Genomic DNA, 27,371 nt, shown 5'->3' with positions numbered 1-27,371 from the left:
AATCAGAGGTTTTCTACAGTTTAGGATCAAGTGATTAAAATGATAATGTGCAGGAAGAACTTTAATTTAATTACAGGTCTTCACCCTTTCAGAATGTTCACTTTTGTAACACCTGCGACATCACACACTCTTTTATATGTCCTGTCAAAGTCTCCCAAAATGAAATTAAGCATAATATCTTGCCATCCCTACTAAATAAATAAAATTAAGATAAATATGCTTTTAGGTTTGTTTCAAAAAAAGCATGAAGGCAGCAAAAGACCACATATCTTCAACTTGCAAATTACACTTTGCAAGCATTTAGTTAACAAGAAATCTTTAAGTGTCCAGATACTTTTAAAAATAAATAATTGACCCTTTAATTCCCTAATCTAGTGGGGAATTAGATGGCTTGCTATATACACTCATAATGAAAAGTTATTTTTGTAAAATGTCAAGAGAAATATCTAAAGCATATATATGTCATATTTAGTTTTAGTAGAATTTTACAACAAAACAAGGGGAGTGCATAGCAGTGATATTGATGGATTCTCCAGGAGAGGAACCATGAAACAGCATTCACAGCCACACTGAAAAAACAGTTGCAGAGAGCAGTGACACATACACAACTGTTCTATAATGGTCTGTAATTAAAAAGCAAAATAGAACATTACAAGAAACACTGCCTCAGACATAAAAACTTACGAACTAAACACTGCTCTACTTCAAAACAGAAATCCCAGAAAAGGACATAAATAAAAGCAATACAATAACCATTCTAGAAATGGATGTGTGTTGTGGACAGCAGGCTGTATGAGCCCAATGCCATCAGTCAAACATGATAAGCACACCCCCTGACATTCAAACAAACATTGCAAATCAACACACTCAGCCAAAAATACTTTTGTATCAGCTGTGACACAGTAGAGTACATTTTGGTAGGAAAAACAACTACCACAGTTGTTTGGAAAGTCATTCCACATTCTGTTCACAAGATATTTACTTGAAAAGTCATGCCTTAATTCACTTATATTTTTTCCAGCTATGGAGCTGGGCAGCATAACTGCACAGAAAACCACAGTACCTGCACAGCACTGCCCAACCTCCATTTCCACAAACACAATTCTCTCATCAGCATGTACTTTAGCACTTCCTGTGTGCTGATGAAAACCTTGTAGCTCAAACTAATGTCTTTCCTCCCCCCTCCACAGTGCAGCACTCAATATAACACAGGGTTTTCAGTCATAATATGATTCTGTATATTATGCAAAGCTGAATATTTTGGTGTACTATAACCTTTAGGTAAGACCATGGGTGGCCCATTTTAAAGGATTTTTAATCATACAACTGGCTTCAGTGGAGGAGAGTATTTTTAAATATTTCAGTGAAACACGTAAGCACACTTTGCAGATGCGTCACTTAGGAAACAGATGTGTTGTTTCAGTGTTTCATAGTCAAAAGCTGTACTTTTCCATCTCAGGAAATACAGGGCTGTAGTATTAATTAATGAAATACTGACATGCATTGAATAGAAGTATATCTAAACCCTTCAATGAAGGTGAAACAGGGCAGTCTTCCTGAATCTGAAGATTGTACTGAGGAGCTACTTGTCTTAACTTGAGGAAAGAACCAATTCAGATACCTCACTTGAACCAAATTCAGCCTGCTCTTTAACACAGGCTTGTTTCCAAAGCCTAAATCACTGTTAGAAATGAAGTCTGTGTATTAACAACATGCCAGAATACCCTATTTTCTGCTTATCTTAGAGAGATACAGAAGACTACGGTTGGCAAAAACTAGGAAGGCTGACTGGGGCAGGGGAACCTGCACGGGTGAACCCACGAAAATCTGTGAACTCTTCAAGTACTAGTGAATTTTTCTGTCACTTTTTGGAGATATAAAGAAAAGGAAAAGGGCAAGTGATCATTTCCTTACCATGGATAAAAAGAAAGCACAAAGAGTAACAGACCTTCCTACAGAGTATTTCAGGAAGACATTGCTGAAGGTGAAAGAGAAGCCCTCCCCCCAGACAATAAAGTAACAGACCACCATGTTTTCATGTTATACTTGATATAAACAGTACAGAGACATCACATTTCCACACAAAACTCCTTGGAGCTGAGTGGATTGTTCTCTAGTAAGCAAACCCAACAATTTTCTAGGCTAGATCCTCAACACAAGTAGCCTATAACACCAGAAATTCATTGCTAGTATAGCTTTTGCTCAAGGGACAGCCGAAGCTGGCAAAGAACTGTACCCCAGGATTTGTACCCTAAAGTGGAAATTAAATGACCACTCCCATAACTGTTGGCTCACATCAAAGCTATGAAAAGGCTTTAAACAGTAGTTTCCCTAATTACCAATTCTTTCTGCAGGCATTATCCCCTTACTGCCATAGCCCTGCTTACAAAAAGCAGGTCAAATCATCATGCAACATTCTTTGACTCTCAAAATACATTAAAGAGTAATTCAGCACTTGGGGGAAACACTATCAATGTAAAAACTGCTAAAGAAGATGGCCTTACAACTTAAAAGCAACATTTTCAGCTGTTACAGTCATCAGATTATGCACTATTTCATCAGTTTCATTTCTGGAACTGATACAAAATGTACAGACCTCTGCAGAATACAATTCATAAATGCAGAAAGAAAACCACAGAAAACAACCACATTTAACTTCAACTATCCTTTTTACAGTAAGTTGAATATGTAATTATTCTTTTAGGAACAATAAAAGATCTGTTCAAGTGCTTAAAATCAATGCTATACTGTAACAGCACAAAAGAGCATGTGACTGTATTTAATATTTAAGATTAAATAAGACTAATTCAGATTTTAAAGCAAACTGAATGCAGTTTCAAAAGAATTATTAGGAGAATTTAAATCGCTTGGCTGTGTTAAATTTGGAGAGAGGGTTACTCAATACTTAGTTTCATTAACTAAGATCAGTCATGGTCACTGAAAAGAGACTTTTGAATTCTATTTAAACAGACTTACAGCTTAGTGAATCTGAGGTAAACTTTAGCCAGGACTTCTCATGCTTCTAGGCAATTAAATTTTCTGGTCCTGAAATGGTAATTACTGCAACAAGGTCAGAAGACCTCTACTTTCAACTCAGTAATCTATAAAACACAAGTTGCTGACTTAGTAGAATTAAACAATCCCTAAAAACATGTCTTTTTTTTTTTTTTTTTTAATAAATATAATGAACTGGCTCCTTACCATGTATCAGTACTAAACTCATTGGTCTAAACTACCTGGAAGTATCATACTTAAATTAGCATCAGAGATCATATTTTATGGCCTTCCCTATATATGCAATTTGACAAGCAAGACAGAAAGGGTGAGTTGTTTGTTTTGGTTTGTTTGGGGTTTTTAAAAAACGCATACAGTACACTTACACCTAATTTTACCCTAATGCAACTGAAAAATCAAGAGTTTTCAGTGTGCAAAACAAGGTGCTGCTGTAAAAGAGGGACATGAGATCCAGATTAGGCAAGGGAGAAGGTGAGAGTTTTTCTTTGGTTCGTGAAGGTTTCACTAATCTTATTAAGGGTTTAGAAAAGAAAGCAGAGCAGCCAGGCTTCCCCATGATCTTCAGCAATCTGGATACATGTTATGTGACCTTACACATCTCTCAAACACACAAATCACTGAAATGTAGAACCCCTAAACATGTGAAATGAATGCTTAAATTTGGTCAACTAACCTCATAAAGAGTAGTCTTTTCTACCCTGCTGCCACTTTTCAGGAAAAGGAAAGTTTTTTATTTTAAATTAATGCTTGATCCAAGTACAAGTAGGTCAGCCATCTACTCTGTAATCTAAATTGGACTGAAGTTCAAGGAAGTGGGACAAGAGGCCCTATGAGCTGACAGTTCTTGCTCGCACCATCACCATTGTGTTTTTGCAGTTAATAAAGCTGTGCCACCACTGACTGTGGAGCACTGAAACAGCAGAATGTAACCTGCATATGGGAAACAATCAAAAGCAGAAAAAAGAAAAGTAGATAACCCCAACCAAGCTCAATTTAGTGCTCTCTCAAGGGCAAAGTCTGAAAGATCCTGCTATTGAAAATTCAAGCACACAAGACTTACATCAAATAAGATTAAAGCTGATCACAGTGTTGAAACAAAGTCTTAGTAAAAGCAGGAATTACACAACTGCCTTTCTTGTCGTATATGCTGCTAACTTCAGAATTTTAAATGGCTACACAAGGATTCTCAATCAATTGCTACTAAAGGTACAATAACACACCTTTTCTCTTTCTGAATTTAACTTAACTCACATGTCAGTAACACCCACACTCACAAAATCGCCGTATGATAGTTGTAACAGCTGAGAAAAGCAGGCACAAATAGCTTCAGAATAAAGTGATCAAATTTCTTAACCTATTTAGTGTACTACAAATCATTCCACACATGATTCCACAAAACTGCTTAATGTTAGACTCCAGAAAGTCTAGAGCCATTATATTCAAATGCAACATCATCTTTTAAGTGGAAATAGAATTCAATTGGTATTTTTGCATTATGCATAATAACATGAAGCAATCTCAACAGACCAAAGTCAGTATCATGTAATAAAATCATTCTGAATTATAACATCCAACTTGCACACGCTCAAAAGGAACAGCTTGAGCTGGAATTCTAACAGGTACTTTGTGCATAAAACATATATGTAACGGTCTATATGTACACAAATATATAAACCCATATATAAACTAGAGCTTTAGCCTAGAGCTGTTTTTAACACATTGAGATTTTCAGTCATCTTATAAAAGGCACTACCAGGGTCCACATCCAAGGGATTTTACTACCTATGACTAGCAAGTGATCTCATGCTTCTGAATTCAGCTTGACTGTCTCACTAGGTTCCATCACACATTTGTCTCCCAAGGTTTGTATTTGAGATGACAGCTGGGATATATCCAGTGCCTGTCCAAGGCCAGGGTGGGGTGACAGTGCACAGAGACAGAACTGCACCATGACACTGTGGGCAGGGCTCTGTGTCCCTGCTCACAATAATAGCCAGTGCTCTACAATAGTTTGTGGTTATTGAAATGAGTCACCTGTCTACATATGACTGTCATTATAAAGCTGTATCTCCATATGGCTTGTCAGTTAAGAGGCTGAGCAGCAAAGGAATCAAAAAAAGGATTAAATTATTCAACAGCTGAAACAGCTGCAAGATGAAAGCTTCAATTATAGAGAAATACCTTCCAAGTTTAACTGAAAATAAGACTTCTATTTCCCCAAGAGTAAGAAAACCAACTGATGTGCTTATTCAACAAATAATAAATTTCACATTGACCTATCTTTATCTTATGGTAGAATAAAATAGATATATAAGACTTGGAAATACTGCAGAAAAAAGCATTAGACAATTAAGAAAACATGACAGAAATTGCATACAGAAAGATATTATTTATAATATTTTACAAGCAATACATATGATACTTTTCATAATCACACTCTTTAGCATCACAATTCAAGTCAAGAACATTTCAGCTGAGAACACCTGTGAAACTTAAGCACAGACATTTCTCACTTCTAGTTCTGAAGCTTAAAGCCTTAATATATAAACATTGTGAGAAAAAGTAGGCCTACCTCCAGAAAATCTCCTAAACCCACAAAGCTAATTCCTCCTCTAGTAATAAACAGTACCCATGATAACTCCTTGGTCACTTCAAGCTTTCTGGAGAAGGCGAGAATTTTCTCAAACCCACAAAGAGAATCCCTCTAGTAACTCCAGCCATGAGCTCATTAACACTAAAGGCAGCTCAACAGCTGAAGAGTCAGGGTCACAAGGAACCTTCACACAATCATGGCTCCAACAAAAGCTTTTTCAAAGTTGGTTTGTCCTTACTCCCAAAGCTTAAGGGTAGAGAGCACATGAAGGAACAACTGTAAAAAATATTTAAAAACTATACTCTGGAGTATCTACTAAGGTTATCTCAGAGCAGGCAAAGTCATGTTTAAGACAGATGTGCAATTTAAAAAGAGAAGACTAAAGGCACAAAAGAGAGATGGTGAGTATAGCTGTAAGGGTTTTCTTGTCATTAAGTATTATTAACCTGTGGTATAATATCTGAAGAGTACACAGACAAATACTCCTATAGAAGTTTCTTTCTTTCCTTTTGTGTTTAACTTGAAATTCATTTTATACTGAAAAAAAATCTGTGCAACTGTCCATATCTGAAGGATAAAAGAGCTGCTTCGCCAAGACAAAATATCTAGCTGATGCATCAGTTATCCAAAATTATAAAAATAGACAATACACTTAAAAACCAGCTATATTTTACTTCTAAAAGAGCATTGGTAAAGAATTTGCTATGTAGAGTATTCAAGAGCTTAATAACCTTGATTCATTAGACAACATGCATTTATTCTCTATCTTGTGATTTATAAAACTGAAAATAAAACGTCCAACTCTTGGCACCTTCCAACAAATTGCCTACCGTTTCCCCTTATAAGAGATATGAACAATTTGAAAATTCAGTATATTTCATGATACCTTCATATCTACTTTATATTTATCACACTATCTTAAAAAGCCTGTAGCCATAATTCCAGCTGAAAATGTCAATTTCAAACCAAGGAAGGCTAATGTTTATTGATCCTGTCATGGACCAGTGACACTTTAGCACTGGAAATTCTGCTCATTTGAGTCTGACTATTGATGATCTAGTTAACTGTGACAGAGGACAGTCTTGCAGACTTTGTTTTCATCAGGAAAAAAGTCCATTACTTTTCAGGTCCACAGAAGATAAACATTAGACCTGTTTGCATTTTTAAAGCCAGATTTTAATTGGGAATTTGACACAATAACTGATGAAATTGGGAAAAGATGAGGATTATTGTGAGGGTCACAGGATCCTGAAAATTAATCCTGGGAGCAGATGAGGCTGGACTATTCAACATCTCTTCAAAGAGTGTTCAACAGCCACACTTTTCTACAGTAATCAGATCCCACAAGAAATACTTCAGCTGAGTATTTGTCAAGTTATGATGATCACAGAACTGTGCAGCAGCCTGACCTCTCTAGTCCAATCTTTCATGGGAAAGGGAGCCTTGCTGAGATTACCCAGCACCTGTCCAATCAAAGCTTCAAAGTGTTCAGTGGTGGGGACTCTACAATCAATTATCTACCAATTCACAAGACATCACTCAACTTCTGAAAGACAAAAGCAACAGTGTCATTCTCATGGCCAGTTACATTTAGTTTGCTTTTTTACCTTTTGCACACACACAACTGTACTCCATTTTTCTTTTTTCCTATGCTGAAGTACAAGGCTACACAGATGAATCCTGCAGCCAAAGCCATTCACTAATCCTTTAACTACGAATTCTAATATGCGAAGACAAATTTTATGGTACTGGTACAACACAAAAAGTTCACACTATACTTAATTCATGTAATGACATAGGTCTTTCACTGTGGTCCATTCTGCATGACATAAATTGCAAATACTCGAGTAATTAGGCTAGAAAAACCACTCATTTGGTACACACATACTCAACAATTAGTCTTTGTCCTGGCCATGGTATGTCCTGGTATAACTACCTGCTCCTTATCACATGAACATATTTTTATTGTAACATCCACTGGCATGACATAAAGCTCTAAATCCAAACTATTTCAGATTTGCATTTCTACCACTGACACCTAAAACTCCTTTCAAAGGAAGGCACCTGTTCTTTCAGAAATATTTGTGTGTCTGTTCTTATTGATACACAAATTGAAGAATTTTAATAACACCAAAGCAGTCTAGCCAACATTTTGTTAGAACATCCACCTGCAGTTCAGCTGTAAGCACTTTTTCTAGAAGAAGATACAATAGTTGCCACACAAATCTTCTGTTGGTTTTCACTCTGAGGCTCTCAGTAATGATAATGGTAATCATCTGGAATAATTTAAAACTGCAGCATAACTGTTATGCAATATCAGAAGAGTCCTACGGTTTTTTCAAAGTTCTCCCTGAATGCTTGTGTGAGAATATATGAACTATATCCCTACATGATTCACCAAATAAAGAAGTTTCTAAAGATAGCCTTTTCAACCTAAAAATAGTGCAGCAATAAAGAAGGCCGTTTGAACAGGTTTAATGCTGGCTCACAGCTGTGACTAAGTCCTAGCAAAATTAGCTTTAAAGTTACTTTTAATAACTCCCCCCATGGTTCCAACTAACAATCAAAATGCATCACCACTGCCCATTTTCTTGTGTCTGGAAAGGTGAAAGTCAATGGAAGACAGCACCAGCACAGACAAGTTTGAAAAAAGTTCCTCCTAATGTCACTGATATAAAGTAATCTGGACACAATTATACAGGAATGCTCCTTTTAGCTTTGAGAAAAACTTCAGGCTCAAGGGATCCAATATATCCAAGTACAAAGCCAGCACTTTTGCCTATAAGATAAAGGCACTGAAAGCTTGTGCAAAATTTGAAAACCTCTAAATTAATATTTTACAGTCCTCTAGTTAGGGCATTTCAGCAGTAATATTCCAGAATATATTCAATGATTTCAGGATTTGGAGGCAAGTTACTTCCATAAGGCTTACTCAGCTCAACACAGATAACAATTCTGTATCAAGTTCTGAATTCCAGAGAAAACCAGAAGGAATCAATAACAAATTCTTAAATGAGTTTTCAAATACCTAACTTCTTGCTTGAATATTTAAGTTTCAGCAGCCTAGCTTCAGACAAAACTCCAAGCTGTTGCATTTTCATTTTATATATTTGACATATATATGCCAAATCCCTACTTGTACTTGTCTTTGACCTGAGATGATTTCCCCCCACGTTAGGACAGAAAAACAACTGGGAAACAAGATATAAATGTCTTTTTAAGCTTATGTGGTTGGACTTCCAGGAGCACTTTCAGTATTCACAGCTACACAAACTCTAACGTCAAAGCCTAGGTGCAATATGCTATTCTTTGCACATTCCAGTAATTCTCCTGAGCCGCTTCAGCTGCATAAATACAGAAAGTAGCTCAAATTTAATTCATTCTGGGAAGCAATGTGAAAATTCCTGGAGGATTGCAACAACAGTTGACAAAGCAATTTAACAAGAGCTGTAAGTTCTACATTGCCTATTTCTCCCCATTTGCAGTGTTGAACACTGCACAAGTTAATTGGTATTGCATTACAAAGAGAGTTTCACAAGACGTTCATAAAAGCTTTTTTTTCCCCTGAAATGAGATTACATAACTTTGTTCTCTAACTATTCTATAACTACAGTAAAAAAATAGAAGGATTAATGTGATACCTTTTTCCTTGGCAAATTCAAAACATATTTTGTGGTGTGCTTATAAAATCTTCAGCTTTAAAGAGCAAATTTGTGCAACAGATTTTGATGGTATTTTTCCTACCTAATAAATTGCATTCTAGTGAGTACAGATAAATTAGATGCTTTACACAACCCTGAAAATTAAAAAAACCCAAACACACTATAAACTTCAAAACTGAAATACTAGCATCATTCACAACTCAGACATATAATATCAAAAGATATTACACTGGATAGCACTATTCACTCAGAAAACATAGTATTTTGTCCATATGTATGAAATAATCCATATGTGAAATAAATACTGCAAATGCAAAAAAATAAAGCACAAACCAAATAATATACCTTTAGATGTACTTGAAAACCTCCACACCTGTTCATTTCTTTCCTGCTGTGCAGTAAGACACCTTTGCAGTGACATAGAAACTTCTAAAATTATTACTGTAAAACTAGTAATTTTGTTTAGAAACACATTAATTACATGCTAAATTTAGTACTACTTTTCCTTAATTACACAAAGTGTTTCTCCAATGCCTAACAAGTAGAAACAAAGGTGCTTCCTATCTGCCAGCCTCTTTTGCAAGAAAGGGGAGGAGGCATAAAGGGGAGATCTCCAATCACAGTTTTAGTTTCTATACAGGGCTAGTAAAAAACCCCAGCAAAATGGATCTCTGTAGACTGAAACACAACATCATATTTTATCATACTAATCAAAGTATAAAGCATAGAAACTATAGGTTATCTTGCATAGCCCAAAATAAATTCAGAATCATTGTATGATACTTGTTTCATTTATTTATCAGTTATGGATCTGTTTGGGACTGACCTGACAACCATTAACATTGCACAGCACAGATTTTACTCATGCCATCACACACCACAGGATTTACATTCTACCAGAAACTACGAAATAGCCTATGCTAAACCAAGAGCTAAAAATACAGTCATTTAATACAGAATAAATCCACATGTTGCTCTCTGATCTAGGGATGCAACCAGCCAAAGCAGAAGCAGCTGCCTATATACTACTCTGGACAAAGAATTTCTTAGCCAAATTCAAACTAATTTTATGATCAAATCTCATTTCAAGTAAATTTTAAGGTTCACATACAGATCACTTAAAACTATATGGATTGTCCTTTAATTTCTTCAAGTTTGTGTCTATGAACATAACTAATAAATTTGGTCCTAGCTCAATGAAGAGACAAGACATTCATGATATCCCAGGCACCTTTACCAGTGCAGACAACAATTAAACAAAGAAAACCACAAAATTTTCTGCAACTGTTCTAAGATGTTCTCTGATAGCCAACCTAAGCACCTGCCTAAAGAAAAATAAATCTGCTGGTATAGTACTTCACTCAGAATAGCCAAGAAAGCAGATTGGACAGTATCCCAGAACAAAAGTAATCCAACTAAATCTACTTCTTGAATTCCAATAATTCTAAAAAAAAGCAAAACCAAAGCAAACAAATACCTCAAAACCAACAAAACCTAAACAAAATCCACCAAATTAACAAAAAAACCCTCACAAAACCAAAAAGCACAAAAAACCAAACACCCAAAAACACAAACCCAAGGAAGTTTTAGTAAGGTAGGGAAGCAGTTTGTCAGTCTAGGAAATTATAGCAATGGCATGGGGTTTTGTACACCCAGATTTTACCCAGGGAGAATAAAAAACAAAAAAAAAAAAAAGGAAAGACAATATTAACATTATAAAAACACACTTCATTCTTTGCACAAAATTGCATCAATTTTGGAAATTAAATATTGAATTGAAATTCAAAGCTACTTCTTCAACACTTAGTTTAACAATAATATGCGAACAGATTAATCTAAATAATTTCCTAAACAATTATTAAGCATTCACTTTTTTCTGTAAATACTGTATTTCATTACGTAAGAATAAAATATCAGCATTAAACCTTAGAAACACTGACATTATTTACAAGTGAATATTCTAAAAGTAAAAAGGCAAGGACTTTTGGCTCCTTTCCACTTGGAACTTGTTTAAATTTAAAAAGTATTTCAATTGTTGTCTTCCACTCCAAAATATTTAAAGCAAAAACAATCAAGAGAACACCTACAAGTTTACCTTTAAATTGATGAATTGAATATAATTTTATACTTATTTTCTATTCACCTATACATTTAAAATTGATAAAAATCAATAAACAAGTTCAAGCATATTTGCAATTCCATTAAGTAGACAGTGTAAGGGTAGAGTGTGAGTCAAGAAGAGTCACATCTTCCTCAGTTGTATTTCAGCAGTTCAGGTAGCACAGCTTCAGCTGCCAGGGCAAACAGCAATGTTGCATTTATATCCATTCAATTTCCTTTCTTTATTACACCTGACCACCTTTGGCATGCATTTGATTATAAAAACATCTGTTTACATTCAACATTTACTTTACAGGTCAACTTTACAGAAATCATTCATTGTACTCCATAGCTCATTATATAGCCTGATCACTTTGTTATGGCATAAATTCATTCCACTGACAGTGATTCTGATATTGTTTGTGCCACATCCCCAGTCATCCCTCCTGGCCCATCCCTATGCCATTGATTCTGTTTGGGAAGTCAGGTGCTAAGATTTATCCAGCTGAAAATGACTTTGCAAAAATAAAAGTTTCTTGGTGGACCAAAGAACCGAGCTGAGACACAGCACAGCCAGACAAACACAACCACCACGGGGCACATAGCAAAAACAAATAGCTGAGTACCAGTGAAAAACTCATTTCCTGTTTTAGTCACAACACAGACTATCACTGGTTTTGACGTAACTTATCACTGTGAGTAGAAGCAGCAACAAACTTTGGAGTCAGTTTAACAAGCTACAAAATGTTATGCTAACACAAATAGGCAAGTACACAGATCACACACAAGATCCCCTTCAGAAAAGGCTGGCACCCTGAAAGAAAGGCAAAAAGATTTTTTCATTGCTTATGTGTAAGCAGCAGGCATACAAGAGATTATTGCCTTTGGGAACATAAATCAAGACCATTTAATAACACAAACTTCACTGTACATGTCACACAGCTGAAGAGCTTGTATGTGGTTATGTAGAGAGAAAGGACTGGTCAAGAAATGAGTGGTGACATTTCACAATAATATTCATTTTTCATCTGAAATATTAGCAACTTTAAAGAACACTTAATACTCCACAGAGCCTCTGCATCACACCAGCACTAAGTGGTATCCACTAGAGGCCACTAATGCACACTGCACAACACAGCACACACAGCTCCTTCTGCAACGAGCTGCTGTGGGAAGGAGAATGGAACATTATTGTGGGGCCCTTGGGTCCCCCCCATGTTTCACCTTCCCAACTACAAAATTTGTATGGGATTTATAGGTGACAGTATCCTAACTCAAACAGCACATTGCATTCACCATGCAGGCACTCCATGCATCCATACCTCAAAAGAGAATGGATGACAGAACTAGAAGTCATCCTGTCCTAAGAAGCTCAGCTTCGGCAATCTGATAAAACAATATTACTTCAGTATTATTTTTATATTACTACACAATATGAGAATAACAGATAATTACACAAGACTTCTTTTAATAGCTGTCCCTAAAGCCACATTAGAAGAAGAAAACCACATTACCTTAGAAACACCTCTATGTAAAGTGGAAAAGAGGGCAAGTTCATAGTAACAAATATAACAAAAGCTAGAAATGACAGAAGATAGCAGAATGAACACAGAAATAGTTGTATTGGTAGACTGCAACTATAAAGCTCCTTACTGTAACAACCTTCATAATAATGCTATCATTCACTTTAATGTAATAACAAGGCAGAAGATGAATGTTGACAAATAACCTTATCTGAGTGGTATGATTATCAGCCTTCAAATTAGCAATTAAAAGGACTTAGGAGCCCAAACCAGGTTTATTCAAGAATTTTAAAATACTATTTGGGATGCTCTAGCAGGCTCAGAACAAAGAAACACCTTGACAATGACCAGGCATTCCCTCTTTCATGCTCCTGAAGGGAGCCTTGCCCCCCATCTGTACCTGATGTGGTACAGAATAACCTCCAGGTCCTGGCCATGCCCCTCCTGCCTACTGCATCAATTAACCCATCCTGGCCAGAACCAAGATAAGTCAATTAAAACAGAACAAGTGAGATTGCATCTCAGCATACCAAGTTGATAATTATTATTACATAGTAAAAACAAAGATACTATACAACCAAATCCTTAGCATCACTTTCTTTTTTATGAGGACACCATACTGAGTGATGGTTTAGTTTTTCTGATCAAGATACAGAATAACACAAGCTCAGTCTGATGTTACATTTGTTTTGAGCCCTGAAAAGACAGAGTCAAGAAATATTACAAAGCTGGATGTGTTAATCAAGTTACTGCCAAGCTATTTACCATTATTATTGGTGACCTGTGAACAGATCAGGAATCATGACTGATCTGCTGCCCAGACAAATTTCAAAAAAACCTGAGGAAATATAAAATAAGACCAAAATCAGTGCTGACAAACCTATCTGGACTGTTTGCTGAAATGAGCACAACATAAAGAGCCTAATTTGCAATTCACATTGGGCTGTATAAGACAAAGTTTAATTTCCCTATCTCATAAATATGAACTAATATTTTAATCATGAAGTTTGAGGAATTCTGAAATGGAGCAGAACACTCAGCTGAACATGCTCAATGAATTTTAGAATATAAATAAAATGCAGTTAGGTAGCAGCTAGAAGTATATATTATCTGACTATACATCAGAGAGATTACCCTGTTAGGGGCAGCAAGACTAATTAGCTAACTGGGCACCTAACAGGGTTGTGGTAGACTCTACATCTATTTTACCTAAAGGGGAAATTTTTTTTGTGGATGTATCAAATGCCAACAGGGATCCATTCACACAAATCTTATGGATGGTCTTTTTCAAAACAGAGCAGATGATTACAAATGGTTCTTTCCTGGATTAAAGTCTATTAATCATTCCTTTGCATTTCTTCTGCATACTATTAGCAATTGGATAATCAACCTAATTACATCTTTTAAGAGCAGCAGCAATTAAAATCTGTTTAATTAAATAATAATATCTGAAAATGTCTACAGAATGCTAATGCATGATCCACATATCAAAACTGCCTATTCATTAAAGCCTTCTCCAATGCATGCTCCTGGGGATACAGCCAAACTTGCAGCCCATGGAGGACCCCACAGTGGAGCCATGAAAGCTCAAGGGGGACTGTGCCCCCATGGGTAGCCCAGGCTGGAAGAGGCTTCTGGCAGGACCTGCAACGCTGTGGGGGACCCACACTGGAGCAGGTTGCTCCTGAAGGACTGACCCCCTGGAAAGGACCCACACTAGAGCACTCCGGTGTGAAGAACTGCAGCCTGACAGAACTCATGTTAGAGAAGTTTGTGGAGAGCTGTCTGCTGTAGAAGGAGAGAAAGAGCGTGAGGAACAAAGAGTAGCTGAGATAAACGTGTGAAGAACTGACTGCAATGCTCATTCCTTGTCACCCTGTGCCACTCGGGCAGAAAAATCAGGAGTGAAGTTGAGCCTATGAAAAAGGAAAGGGTTGGTTGAAGGTGTTTTAGGATTTGGGTTTATTTCTCACTACCCTACTCTGATTTGATTTGCAATGAGTTAATTTCCCTGAATCGAGTATATTTTGCCCATGATCATAACTGGAGCGTGATCTCTCTGTCCTTATCTCAACTTGTGAGCCTTTTGTCATAGTTTCTCTGCTCTATCCAGTTAAAGAGAGTGATAGAGTTGTTTGGTGGGCAGCTGGCATCCAAGTATGGTCATCTCACCATAGGACAGCAATGACACAGGAACAGAATAAAACTTTTTTTTTCACTTAACTTCCCATTTAGAACTCTGTTTGCTTAAGACAGCATGGAAGTGTGCTTTGGGAAGCAGCACTATGAATCAAAAGTTATTGGTTGATCATTTTTTATGTGCTGGTTGTTACTACTTTCAGTTGCACCAGCTTTCAAAAACAACAAAAACCTCAACTCTCAGAGCTCTAACATAATAACCAGTGAGAAGGCAATACACCCAGGTGTAGGTGTAACAGTTTCTAAGAATTTAATTCCCCAAAAGAGGGAAAGCTAACTACTCAGTTTATTTCTATCTGTATCTCAATGACACTAGACTGACAGCATTCTTTATATGAAGCTCTCTAACGCACAAAAACTAATGAAAAATTCTGTAAAAGAAATGGTGACCTAGTTTCTCCTATATAAAACAGTGTGTTCACATTTTGGAGTGGAACCGTAACCTCACTCAACACATCAAGAACTCGGGAGTAATTTTCTTCAAATGAATTCCCTCTAGACCTTAAAGCAAGCTGTTCAGCAGCACTTAGAAATTAAGCACAATTATATGTTGACCGGATTACTTTGAGCGCTTAGATAATTTCAGGTAATTGAAAAATGCGTTTTGAAGCTTTTATCTTTAGCTGCTAAGGGATGAAGAGAACCTGAACACTTCAGAAAAACAAATTTTTGAGAATATTATTCAAGAACTGTGGAAGTAAGCATGCGTACAAGTTGATATTGCATACATGTGGTTCCATTAAATACAGAGTTCATTTAACAGATTTGTACCTGTTTATTATCCATTTATCATTTCTCCCAAAAACAAAGCAGCATTGTTCCACTCAGCAGGGAGGTAAGTATCTGTCAAATGGCCAAGAAAGCCTCAGTTAAGGCAGAGGATGAGAGATTTAAGTCAAACCAAAACCATGTCCCGTTTGTCCTATGACTCACTGCAGATTATTTATTGAAATCTGTGCTTCACACTACCTCTTTTAAAAAGGGCATATTATGCATATTCACTCTGCATCTTTTATTTAACTTAAGTCAGAAATTAGAAAAATCCCCAGCTCATTATATTGTTTGTCATATTACTTTAAAGTTAATCAGTATGGCTGCGCCTCTGCCATTGAGAATTTTAAAAAAGTATTTAAAAAAAGTCTTATTTTGATGTTCACCTACTATTGCTATGCCAGGTAAGAAGTTCTGTGCAAGCTGGTTTTGTAACCCAAAACCCCGGCTGTGAGATGCCAGGCACAAAAACTCTGCTAGACCTTTTGGAGCCCAGTCAACATACACATTTTGTTGCTACAATCACCAGGTGGCAATAGATCTACCTGGTATGTGGGAGAGATTAATGTACAATCATACATGAAAGTCAGACTTATAAGCCCTGTTTGTGCTATTCATGCACAAAGACACAATAAAATAAAACAAATAATATCACACTTCTGCAACAAGGACTTCGGGATGAACAGTACAGTAATACCAAGGTCAGCCAGTTTTATTAGTAGCAAATTACTTTATATCAGAAGCTAAGAGCTTGCAAGAACAGCAGAATTCCATGATACATTCATCACAACAGGCATAAGAAGATACTTAGAAGAGAAGAAGAATAGGCATAGAAGATATAGAAGATACTTAGAACACACATTCACATCCACAGGGTCACTTAAAGTCTGAGTGGTGCCCATTTTCAGGGCATATACTACGTTACAGTTACAAGGTTATGTCAAAAGATGACATCAAATCCAGGCTTTCTGGTTTCAGCAAAACCCTGTCAAAGAAATATTTAATAATACCATAGAGATTTCTCATTTGCACCATTTCTGCTGTTTATATTGCAGTATGTCATTCACTACTCTATTCTATTACATACACTAGGGTATGTAATAAAAGGCAAGAAGGTAGTTTAAAATTTTTGGTCTATAGATACCTTGGAATTAGTTCTTTAAAACAGTCGTACACAAGCAGAAAGGATTAACAATATGCACTGGCTCAAAGCCAAACTGTTTGAGATACAGTTTTCCAATACTATCAAAATGTTTACAATACCTTGTGTAAGCCAGAACAATTTTTAAGTATTTGCATAATCTAAACATTTGAACCAAACCACCTTACCTAAAGCCTGAGAGACATTTTCTTTTTGCCTTGGAGCTCATTACTGTGCAGTGTTACAATAGCCATGTTAGTTCTACCCCTATTTACTAATTAGGGCTGGGAACCTCCTCAAATATTGACACATCCTGTCCACCAAGATCCACAGGACTCTAACCAAGTGCACCAGTGGCTTAAGCACAATACCTCACACTCCAAGGAGCACTCATCAAGGCAGATTTTAGACCAAACCATTAGAGAAATTTGGATTATTCCCCTCCCCTCAGCAAGGCACCTTAAAGGATAACACATAAAGGAACAACATTCAAGTCTTGTGACAAACTAGACTATAGAGACTGTGGAATCAACTACAGGGTACAGCAGCTGTTTTACTATCCACTCCAGGTTATTCTTCTCAACCCCAGTGAGCCAACCAACCATATAACATTCATATTAAATACAGCATTCTATTCAATCACAGAACACTTCGCTCAGTTTACCTCAGCACAGTTACATCACTCTTTTAGTTCCTACTTTTTCCTTTTCATCTCCTGGGAATAGCTCATCATTGCATTAAGTCAAAAATCAGTAACTGGGTTTAGTTGAAAGGAACAGTGTCACCTCTTGAAGTTCTGGGGATTACGACAGAGCTTGAATTAAACCCCATGTTACAAAGAAGTTGTTAATCTTACAGACTAGTCTTAAATTCGAGCATTAGATACTTCATTCCAGGCCTCAGGCAACAAGAAAGTCATTAAATCATAGTATTTTTTTAAAAAGCAGATATTTTAAGAACTAAAAAGGCACACATTAATTAGTTAATATGGATGTTTAAAAATATATTAAAAATACCAAACCAAAAACCACCTTCAGTCTGCATCTACTCTTCTCCTGGCTAAATGCATGAGAAGATGCAGTTTTTCCAGGAGCTGTTACACTAAGAAAACCAGACACAAACTCAGAAACAGAAAGCTACCTTTTAGCTACTTTGTATTACAACACAAATTTGTACAAGCACAGGCAACTTTTGACTAAGCATTTAGTACAATTCCTGCAATCAACACAGAATTTTCTTAGCCTTCATTTATAGGCTACCTATTCAACCCACAGTCACCTTCAGGCTCATTTTAACCACAATCAGGGAAGCACAGAATTGACATACAGACATCTTTAAGCATGCAGCTCAATCAGCTCTAGAGCAGGAAAAGGCGTCCATATGCTCCACAGACAGACCACGAGAACAAAACTTCTCATTCCTGACACTAAATCATCCAAACATGTCACCTGGTAAAAATAACAGGTTCACTGATTTCAGACCAACATTCAAGTGGCTTGTCACAAGAAAAGAAGGCAGACATCTACCCAGTAGAAAGATAAATCATCTAGGTATTTTCTAAAGGCATTGTTTAAAAACATTCATAGACCACAATCAAAAAGCCATTTTATTATGATGGTATTTCAAAGGCATAAAAAAGAAAAAAAAAAAATCCAGATTTGTGAACTACTTCCCAAAGGCAGTTTGGAGCACTTTAGCACAGAACAGTCACAGCAAGGCGACACCTGCACACCTCTTCTGCTCACCACACTGAAGCTGTGGTGAACAGAGATCAGGGATCTTTAAAATTATGCTGCACTGTGCTGAACAGACATGCTCCTTATGCAAATATGTGGTCCTGTTTAAGCTGATTCAGCCATAATTGGCAGAATAGAACTACTATCTTTGAAGGCAAATTGCAAGTTTGACAAAGTATAATTTCAGGCAGGTACAGGTATAAAACAGCCACCACATGAGCGTTCAGTGTTAATAACCTTAATAGTAAAGAATGCAATTAACAAATTTTGACCAACTGAAAAACAGCTGGCAAATTCTTTTAGTTTGAGAATGATCCTTTTGTTGCACTGAACCAGAATGAAAACTCAGTTCTTTACATAATGCAGCCTTCAGTATGGCTCTTATAATAATGCACTACTACTGCTTTAACTTTTAAAAGGGAAAGGTTTTTGGTTTTAAAGAAGAGCTGAACAGATGCTGGCATGAAATCCCAATTAGAAAAAGGGAATCCCTCCCCCACTCCCCAATATCAAGAGAGAACAGTCTCGGGCAGCCTCTTAAGCAAGAGGTCGTGGAGGACAACAGAAACAAAAGTGCCTAGCACATTCACGGCTCATTTTTTTACCCCAGACTGTGTCAAATTATCAAACTTACACAAACAGGCATAGGAAACGTAAGGAGTGGTGAAGTAGCTTTAAATTATCCTAGCTAATCTATAGTTTTAATCAAATAATTCAAGTGTTTAAAACTGCAAGACTGCATTTAGTTTTCAAAATGTTCGGTTTACAAAGGACAGCGTACGCCACTTGCGTCTTTCTGGCTTCCTTTAGTGCTCAGGCAAAAGGATGACTAAATCTATCAGCTTCTGAGCCACTCCAAGCAGAGACAGCTGAGGACAGATACAGTACCCATTATGTTCTTCCCTAACCAGGTAGCCTCAGTGCACATAAAGAGATGTCTGTCTCTCACACAGACGTTTTGCTCTGGGACATGAGGAGATTCTTTCCATAGGCCAAAAAAGGGAAAGTTAAGATAGAAGGCGGCAACGCCAAGACCAAGAAGCTTGACTGAGCTGGGTCATTACCAGTACTCAGGAGGGCCTGAGCTGTCTAAAACCTCACTCTCCCCCGTAGAAACATCTACTCCCACCAAATTAGCATCGTTACCCGCCGGGATTTCAAAGCGAGGAAAATCCCACCTGCTCAAATTTAGGACTCCATCCTCACCTTCTTTTTTTCCCCAAACCAAAGCCGCCACCACCACCGAGTGGGTCACTAAACTTCCCCGAGCAGGGAGCTCTCCCCTCCTACAGGAACCGAGCCAGTGTCGTCATCCCTCGCAAGCCCCGGCCCTGCCCTTTCCCGCCTGGCGCCGTGCAAGGAGAGCTTCACCTTCCCCGCGCCCGCCGCAGTGCCGTGGGGTGGGCGACCCGCACCCAGCGGGCTCACCGGGGGTCATCCCCCGGCCGGCCCGTTCGGCCTGATCCCAGTACAGGCAGCCCCGCCGGCGCGGCCGCGGCACCACCGGCTCCCCCCGCCCGGACCCACCGCCCGCCATTGCCCAACGGCTCCGACGGGGATTCCAACCCGGCCGCCAGCTCGAGCCTCTGCCGAAGGCGGGACCCCGGGACGAGGAGCGGCCCTCACCTGCAGCGCCAGGACCTGCCCTTCGCCCGTGCCCGGCGGGGGTGGGGTGACGAAACGGCGAGAGCGCGGCGGAATCGACCCGACCCCTACGCTCCGCTCGGCGCCGCCGCCCCCGCCCGCCAACTGGCGCCCGCCCAGCCGTCTCCCCATTGGCCGAGAGCGCGGGCAAGCTCCGCTCCGCCGCAGTCCATTGGCTTCCCGCGACTGCCAATCAAAGTCGCTTCCCCGTCGGGGGTGGGGAGGCCCGGTGCGCGCGCCCGCGGCTGGCGCGCGCTCCCCGGTGGCCGTCGGGGACAGTCAGAGCCACGCGCGCGGCCCCGCCCCCCCGGCTCTCACCCCGGGAGGCTCCGACTGCCCCGGGGGTGGCCCGGGCTCACCGGCTACCCGGTATGCCCGGCCGCAAAATCAGCCAGGTGTCCGAGTGTAGGAGACCGTGACAGGAGCACTGCGGAACGTGGCAGGGCGCGGCGGGAATAACACTGCGTCCGTGTCCCGTTTCCACGGCGGGGCACCGTGAATAAGCAGATGTTGTTCTCCGAAGCGAAATGCGAGCGACTTCACAGATCCCGGGAAGCGTCAGGGACTTTTCCGCGCCTGGCAGTGGTGCAGGCGCTGATCCGCTCCGTCGGCACTGCTGCACCGGGAGCGCCCGCTCAGGGCCGGGCCGGGCCGGGCTCGCAGCTGCCCCGGGCACGGGCTCAAGGACAGGGACCACCTCTGACACGGTACTGCTGGTTTGGTTACACCGCTCTCCGCGGAGCCACGCGGTTCTCGCTCAGTATCAGAACTGTTACTCACGCCTTCGCTTATCTTTCGGATGTATTTGTTTTAGACAGAGAACTATTTCAAGTTTCAAGCGGCCGCCACCACCCTGACCTTCCTTCGTCCCTTCAATCTTTGCCTGCGCCGCTGGTTTCTGCGCTTCCCTTCCATCTGCCCTTCTCATTGCTGCGCCTCCAGCGCTGTCCCTGGGGAGAGCCTGGTTCGAGGACAGCAAAAGCTCCGGATGACTGGGTAGGGCTGCAAAACAGTACTTTCCTCTTGGCCATATTTCTTATGCAAGTCCACATATAATCAGATCGGCGCCCAGCCTTCCTGTACTCTTTCACTCAGTCTGTGACTCATTAACTTTAGTTCACTTAGATTAGTTGAGTAGGATTTTAAGACCATAACACTGTGATAAAATTTATCTTCTGAATGTCCTTGACAAATGGATTTGAATTAATTGCTATTAACATTACTGTGAAATTTGGCCAGGTTGGTAAACTTCCTAAGATTGAACATGATTTCTCCCTTCCCTAGTCTCCCTTTCCTCACTCTCCTGTGTTGAAAGTTAACAGTTCACATTTGAGAGGAGACATCTTGTAATTTTTTGTTTCTTTCACTTCTGACCAGAGCTGCACTTTAGTTTTCTACAGTCTCTCTCACTAATGTGAGATCAAGGTTTCTTTACAGCACACTAGAGGGGACATATACAATCATAAATACAACTATTTCTGTAAGGAATTAAGCTTCTGTTTTCCCTAGAGCATTGTCAAAACTGGAAATGCGCCATGCCAGAACACCTAGACTTTCTTCAATCTTACATCAAAATAGACATTAATCTCTTTGTTTGCTCAAATAATGCTCAAACTTGATCAAAGATGGAAGAAACAGAAGAGGATTTCAGGGTAAATGATGGAACAGAGCTCATACTACGATGAAAGAGAATTCCAGTTTGGCAGAAGTCAGAACCTGCAGCCTGGGGTGGACTGGCACAGAAAATCCCCAACTATTCCACACAAAGTTTATTGAATGCTACCACCTTGTGCCCCAAAACCACTCCACTGTGCAAAAACCCAGGGCTGATTGCATCTATTCTACTCCCTGGTGAAAACCAGGGCCCATGGTTCTTATCTTAGGCCAGTTTGGGGACAATTATTGTAAAAGAAGTAAGAAAGGTATCTCCAGGTCCCGAGTCTGGTGGCACAAACTATCAGACAATCTTTTAACAATGAAGAAAATATTCTTCAAATCAGCTATTCCCATGTATTGACTTAGGCAGGCTGATGTACTGCGTATACGTTATATATATATGTATAACATATAATTATTTATATTACATTATAATATGTACATGGAAATTGTATATAATTTATTACTCTATTTACATATATTTTACTGTATTTCCAAATATACATTTACTATACTTTTTATATAGATAATATATATATATTATATAGAATCTAGAATATATAATCTAGACTATGTAATACACACACACACACATATAGGTACAATAAATTCAGCCCTTGTATCATAGTGGAAAGGCAGTGTGTTGTTTTGGGAGTCACCTTCATATGGAATTTCAACTCGTTGTGGCTTCCAGGGGAATGGAGATTGATCAGAAATGAGGAATTTACACATTCCTCATTTTTTGTACAAACAACTGGACTCTGATTTTAGTACAGCCTCAGAAATAACAATTGTGGTTTTCAGTGTTTCACTTAAACATCTTTATGATTCAATAGCATCTTTAAAACGGCTACAAAATATGTTTATAAATGCTATGAAATAATTTTGAAGATTAAAAAATCAAGACTATTAGCTGGAAAAAATAAAGCTTACCAAAAGGCAATTTTTATGAAAATCTTAATTTAATATTTGTAAATTTCTCAAGGTGCCACTTTAGGGAATAGTACTTTTGAGCCTGCTGAATATTCTTTCCTGCTTGCAAGATGTTTTCTATCCTTTTGACACTTAAATGAAAAATGTCTAGACACCTTTGGAAGCTAGTAAGACAATAAAGGTTACCAGAGTTTTGAAAATACATTTTTAACTGCCAAGTTTTTACCCCATTCCAAGTGTAGTATTTGAAACAATTTGTAAGCAACATTATTGGAGTCACCTTAATGTACTTTTGGAATCAACATTATTGCTCTTCCTGTGAAGAAAGCAGAATTTGTCTGCACTGGGGTTAATATACATGCTTGTACAGTAATTTGACTGCATTACTTATAGTAACAGTTTAATGTCTGTATAAATATATACAGGACTTGAGGCTACATGCGCTGAATAAATACATATATGGACTTGAAAAACTGATTGGGAAAATACACCTCAAAGGTTAATAAAGTACAATTTCTTTCAATTTATCAAATGTAAATTTGCTTTATGTACATTTAAAGATTACATTTTTCTCATAGTGAATTAAAACAGATTAGTGGTCTAATTTTATCTATCATCAGCGATGCAAGATCCCAGCAAGATGACACTATTATGATGCCATAAATAATTTACTTATGTAGAGAATCACACTCCACCATATTAATAATTTTGATTTTGGTACTTTGATGTTTTTTTCCTAGGTATTAAAAAGCAGTTGTTCTCTGTACATTTTCAGTCATCGTAAGCATGTGACATCCAGTGAAAGATTAACTTAATATTTTTCCTGAGAAGAACAGCTGACAGTCTCTCCAGCCCCTCTGGTGAGCACTTGATTCAGACTGTAAGGAACAGGACAGGAAGTTTGTGGGGGGGAAAAAATCCTCTCATTTTCGATAAGTATCCCACGGTTATTTTTACTTTTAACACAATCTATTTTTAAATATGCTTCTTGTTTCTTCTGCTGTCCTCAGAAATTCCATGTGTTGTTTTAGGCACTAGTACTTTCTCTATAAAGAAATTCTGTCTCTTGCCTTCACTCAGAAGCAATTTTGTGTTTCTTGACTGCTGCCATAACATTTCAGAATTCTCTTCAAACTCCTTCTCTCTTGCTAAGAAACTCCATGTGTTATAATATTTATTTACACTTCAAATGTAAATTTAAATCCTGAACCATATTTTGATTGCAAATATAATGATGTTACTGACTATATACACTGCCCAATGACAACGAATTTCAGATTATTAAATTTAATTCCACTCAAATCAATCAATTTCACTGCTTTACTGCCCAGCTTTCACTGGGAAAGAACCTTTCAAATAAAAGCCATGTAATTGTCTGAAGTACTTTTTGTTGTCTCCTTGTTTTTCACAAGTGTTTTTAATTACTGTTTCATACTGTCCAAACTTTTCTATTTTACAACAATTGTCTATGACTACCTTGGATGTGAATTATTTGCTTTTAATAGGTACAAAATTGCAGAATAATTAAGGCATAGAAGACTTTCTGTCAACAGCAAAGGTATCTATGTGATCGTCATTCCTGGGAAAGTTCAAGTCTGGAGAGCTTGCCTAGGCAACTTAAAAAAGGTGGAAAAACATAGTGTCTAGCCCACACAGTTCAGAATAAAAAAAACCCATTTTTTTCTAAGATATTAATTTATGATCCTATTTCCTCTTAATAATGGAATTTTAAACAAAATTGTGGCTAAAGTAAGCTTTTCCCAGCTATCCGCATTTGTTTTCTGCAGAGAAGACAGGAAAAAAGTTTCTGTTTGTTTTGTTGGCTTTTTTTTTTTTTTTTTAAGAAGCCACACAGGTCAGCAAAAATGGATACCTCTGCACCACGGGGAACAGAGTCCTTCCCACTGACCCAAAGGCTGGAGTGAACTCCTGTCATAAAGCAGGCACGGAATGTCAGCTCCCTTCTGTAATTTCCATCCAAGTCAACGGAACAGCAACTGCTTGAGCAACAGCACCAGTTTATAGTGCCACAGTAAAGCCCTTCCTTTACCACAGATAAATGAGCTCTGCCTGACATGTGCTGCTGATGAAATGCAGGGCTATATATCTTCTGTGAATTGTCTGCTGTTTTGCTGAGTTTATAGCAGGAAGTGAATCAGGAGCCAGGGACATTTTAGGCAGAAGTCCTATTGTAAAGCCAACAGTAACAAAGTAGCTTTAGGAATATACTGTTTCTTTTATACTAATTAAGTTCCTCAAGCCATGTACAGAAGCTATTCTCTGGGAATCTTATTAATTCCTTCCATGTCAAAGAATTAATAGGGAGAAAGGTTAGTGTCCAGGAAGCAAGCCCCACTGTTCAACTCTAACAATAAACTCCTTCTACACTGATGCCATTATAACAATTTGTGTAGCTGTTTAGAGCTTGTCCATTTAATTCTTCATACAATACTGTCCTTATGCTTCATACTGGAGCATATGAAGAACAGTATTTTAGGACTGAGACGCACATTTATTATCAGCTCTGCCTGGCAAGTTATTATACTAGCTAAAGTCAGAACTTTTGAGAACCTTTATTTCCGATTTATTTTGCTCCCCTGAAAGCCAAAACAGTTTCTTTGTGAGATACATTTGGAGGATGACTGGCCCAAGGCTGCAGTTAATTACTCAGAACTCAGAGCTTATCTGCTCGATTTAAGTCCTCTCAGTCAGAGCTGAAACAGGTTTTAATCTTTCGGAGAATCAGGCTCCAGCAAAAAGAGCTACCTTACCTCTGAATGAGAGCATCCACATGAGGTTTGTCATCTTTTATTACACATGTCAGCATCACTCCTGTAAGTCAATTCCCCTGAACTCCTGCAGCAGACACCTGCCTCAAGCAGGGAATGCATCTCCCTCATCACCTCAGTTCCAGCTCTTAGCAGAGCATGCTCCAGGCTCTCACCAGCCTGGGCACCACTTGGTACCATTAGTCCTATCCTACTACAGCAAGAGATTTAGTTAAAGATGCAGAAGGGAAAATGTGAAGATTTTACCTCTGAGTAAGCAACTGAAGTTTTTCCCTTTCAGCTTCTCTTCCTCCTAACTTCATTTTCACCTTTACCTTTCAAGACCAGGCACAAACCAGCATCTCACAGCATAATATCCACGTATCATCCTCTTCCTCCTCCCACAGAACTATTAGCTATGACTGCTTTTGTTTCCTTGGCACCATCCAAGTCTGCAGAAAAGCTTCTTTATGCACACTCATTCCAGCTAACACCGATTCTTTCCTTACTCAAATTCCTTCTGACAATTTTTCAATGAGCCTTAAAAACAGACATCACATAGCAACAGAGCTTCCTAATTTTGAATTTCTCAAGAACATTTCACTGACGTACACAAGGCCTCAAGTTCTCCATAGAAAAGGAAGAATTTCTGCTCACTTACAGATTTTTTTCTGGAGCATGTGTTGTGGTTTTAAGCCCAACTGGAGATGAAACACCACCCAGCCACTCACTTAGCTCTCTCTCTTCCCCTTCCCACACTGGTGGAATGAGGAGGAGAATTGAAGTAGAACTTGTATGTTGAGATAGGAACAGTTTAATAATTAGAAGTAAAATAAAATGCAATAATAATGGGTAGTAGTAGTAATAGTAGTAATAATGATAATAATAATGAAAAAAATCACAAGTGATGCACAATACAACTGCTTACCATCTGCAGACCCCCCTTCTCAAACCAAAATCAGACCTGTTGACTAACTCCCCCAGTTCAGAGACTGGCCATGACATTCCATGGTATGGAATATCCTGGCCAGTTCAGGTCACTTGTCCCAGCTGTGCTCCTTCTCTCTTCCTTTTGTGCACCTCCTCACTGGCAGAGCAGGAGACAAGACAAAAAAATAGTCCTGGACTTAGGATAAACACAACTTAGTAAAAACCCAAAACATCAGTGACTTATCAACACCACTCTTATTCCAAACACAAAACACAGTACTGAGAAGAAATTATCCCAGTTGAAACTAGGACAGTTTAGTACTGATAACCAGAAAACCAATCTTGGTATATTAGAATTCCATGTTATTTCAGTTTTGCTCCTTAAAACTCCTTTTACATACATATGTTTTTAATGTTAGAAGTGAAAATATAATTAGGCCTTCAAATGTCAACCTCTGCAAAAAGCCTGTCAGGAAAATGAAATGAGGTGAAAACAGTCTGATGTATAAAATCACTAGACTATTGTTTTTAAAAAGAAAATGAAATGAGATCAGGAAGAGAGGGTCACTGCATTTGCAATGTCTTTGAATTCTTGTTCTTTAAAGAGAATATTGCATGATTAAATTAATGTTTGGGTCAGCAAGATAAGTTACTAGTAATACATTAGTTGGAGATATAACTAAAATGTGGTATCAACATT

At 38.4% G+C, this 27,371-nt stretch overlaps 1 protein-coding gene across 7 annotated transcripts in view; it reads right to left on the bottom strand.

Annotated features, from left to right (window-relative positions):
* The window catches only part of PACSIN2 (protein kinase C and casein kinase substrate in neurons 2), a 53,529-nt gene extending 33,024 nt beyond the window's left edge, over positions 1-20,505 (bottom strand). For 2 of the 7 annotated variants that reach the window (XM_064420595.1, XM_064420596.1), the window contains exon 1: positions 20,367-20,390. The gene's annotated coding sequence lies outside the window, so the exon portion shown is untranslated. The other 5 variants (XM_064420597.1, XM_064420601.1, XM_064420599.1 and 2 more) reach the window with 5 other exon arrangements.
* Between the last annotated feature and the right edge of the window lie 6,866 nt (positions 20,506-27,371).

The sequence above is a fragment of the Passer domesticus genome, chromosome 5, assembly GCF_036417665.1.
Source record: "Passer domesticus isolate bPasDom1 chromosome 5, bPasDom1.hap1, whole genome shotgun sequence".
Lineage (NCBI taxonomy): Eukaryota > Metazoa > Chordata > Aves > Passeriformes > Passeridae > Passer > Passer domesticus.
The sequence above is the reverse complement of the archived record's forward strand: the minus strand, read 5'-3'. Positions and strand labels throughout refer to the sequence as shown.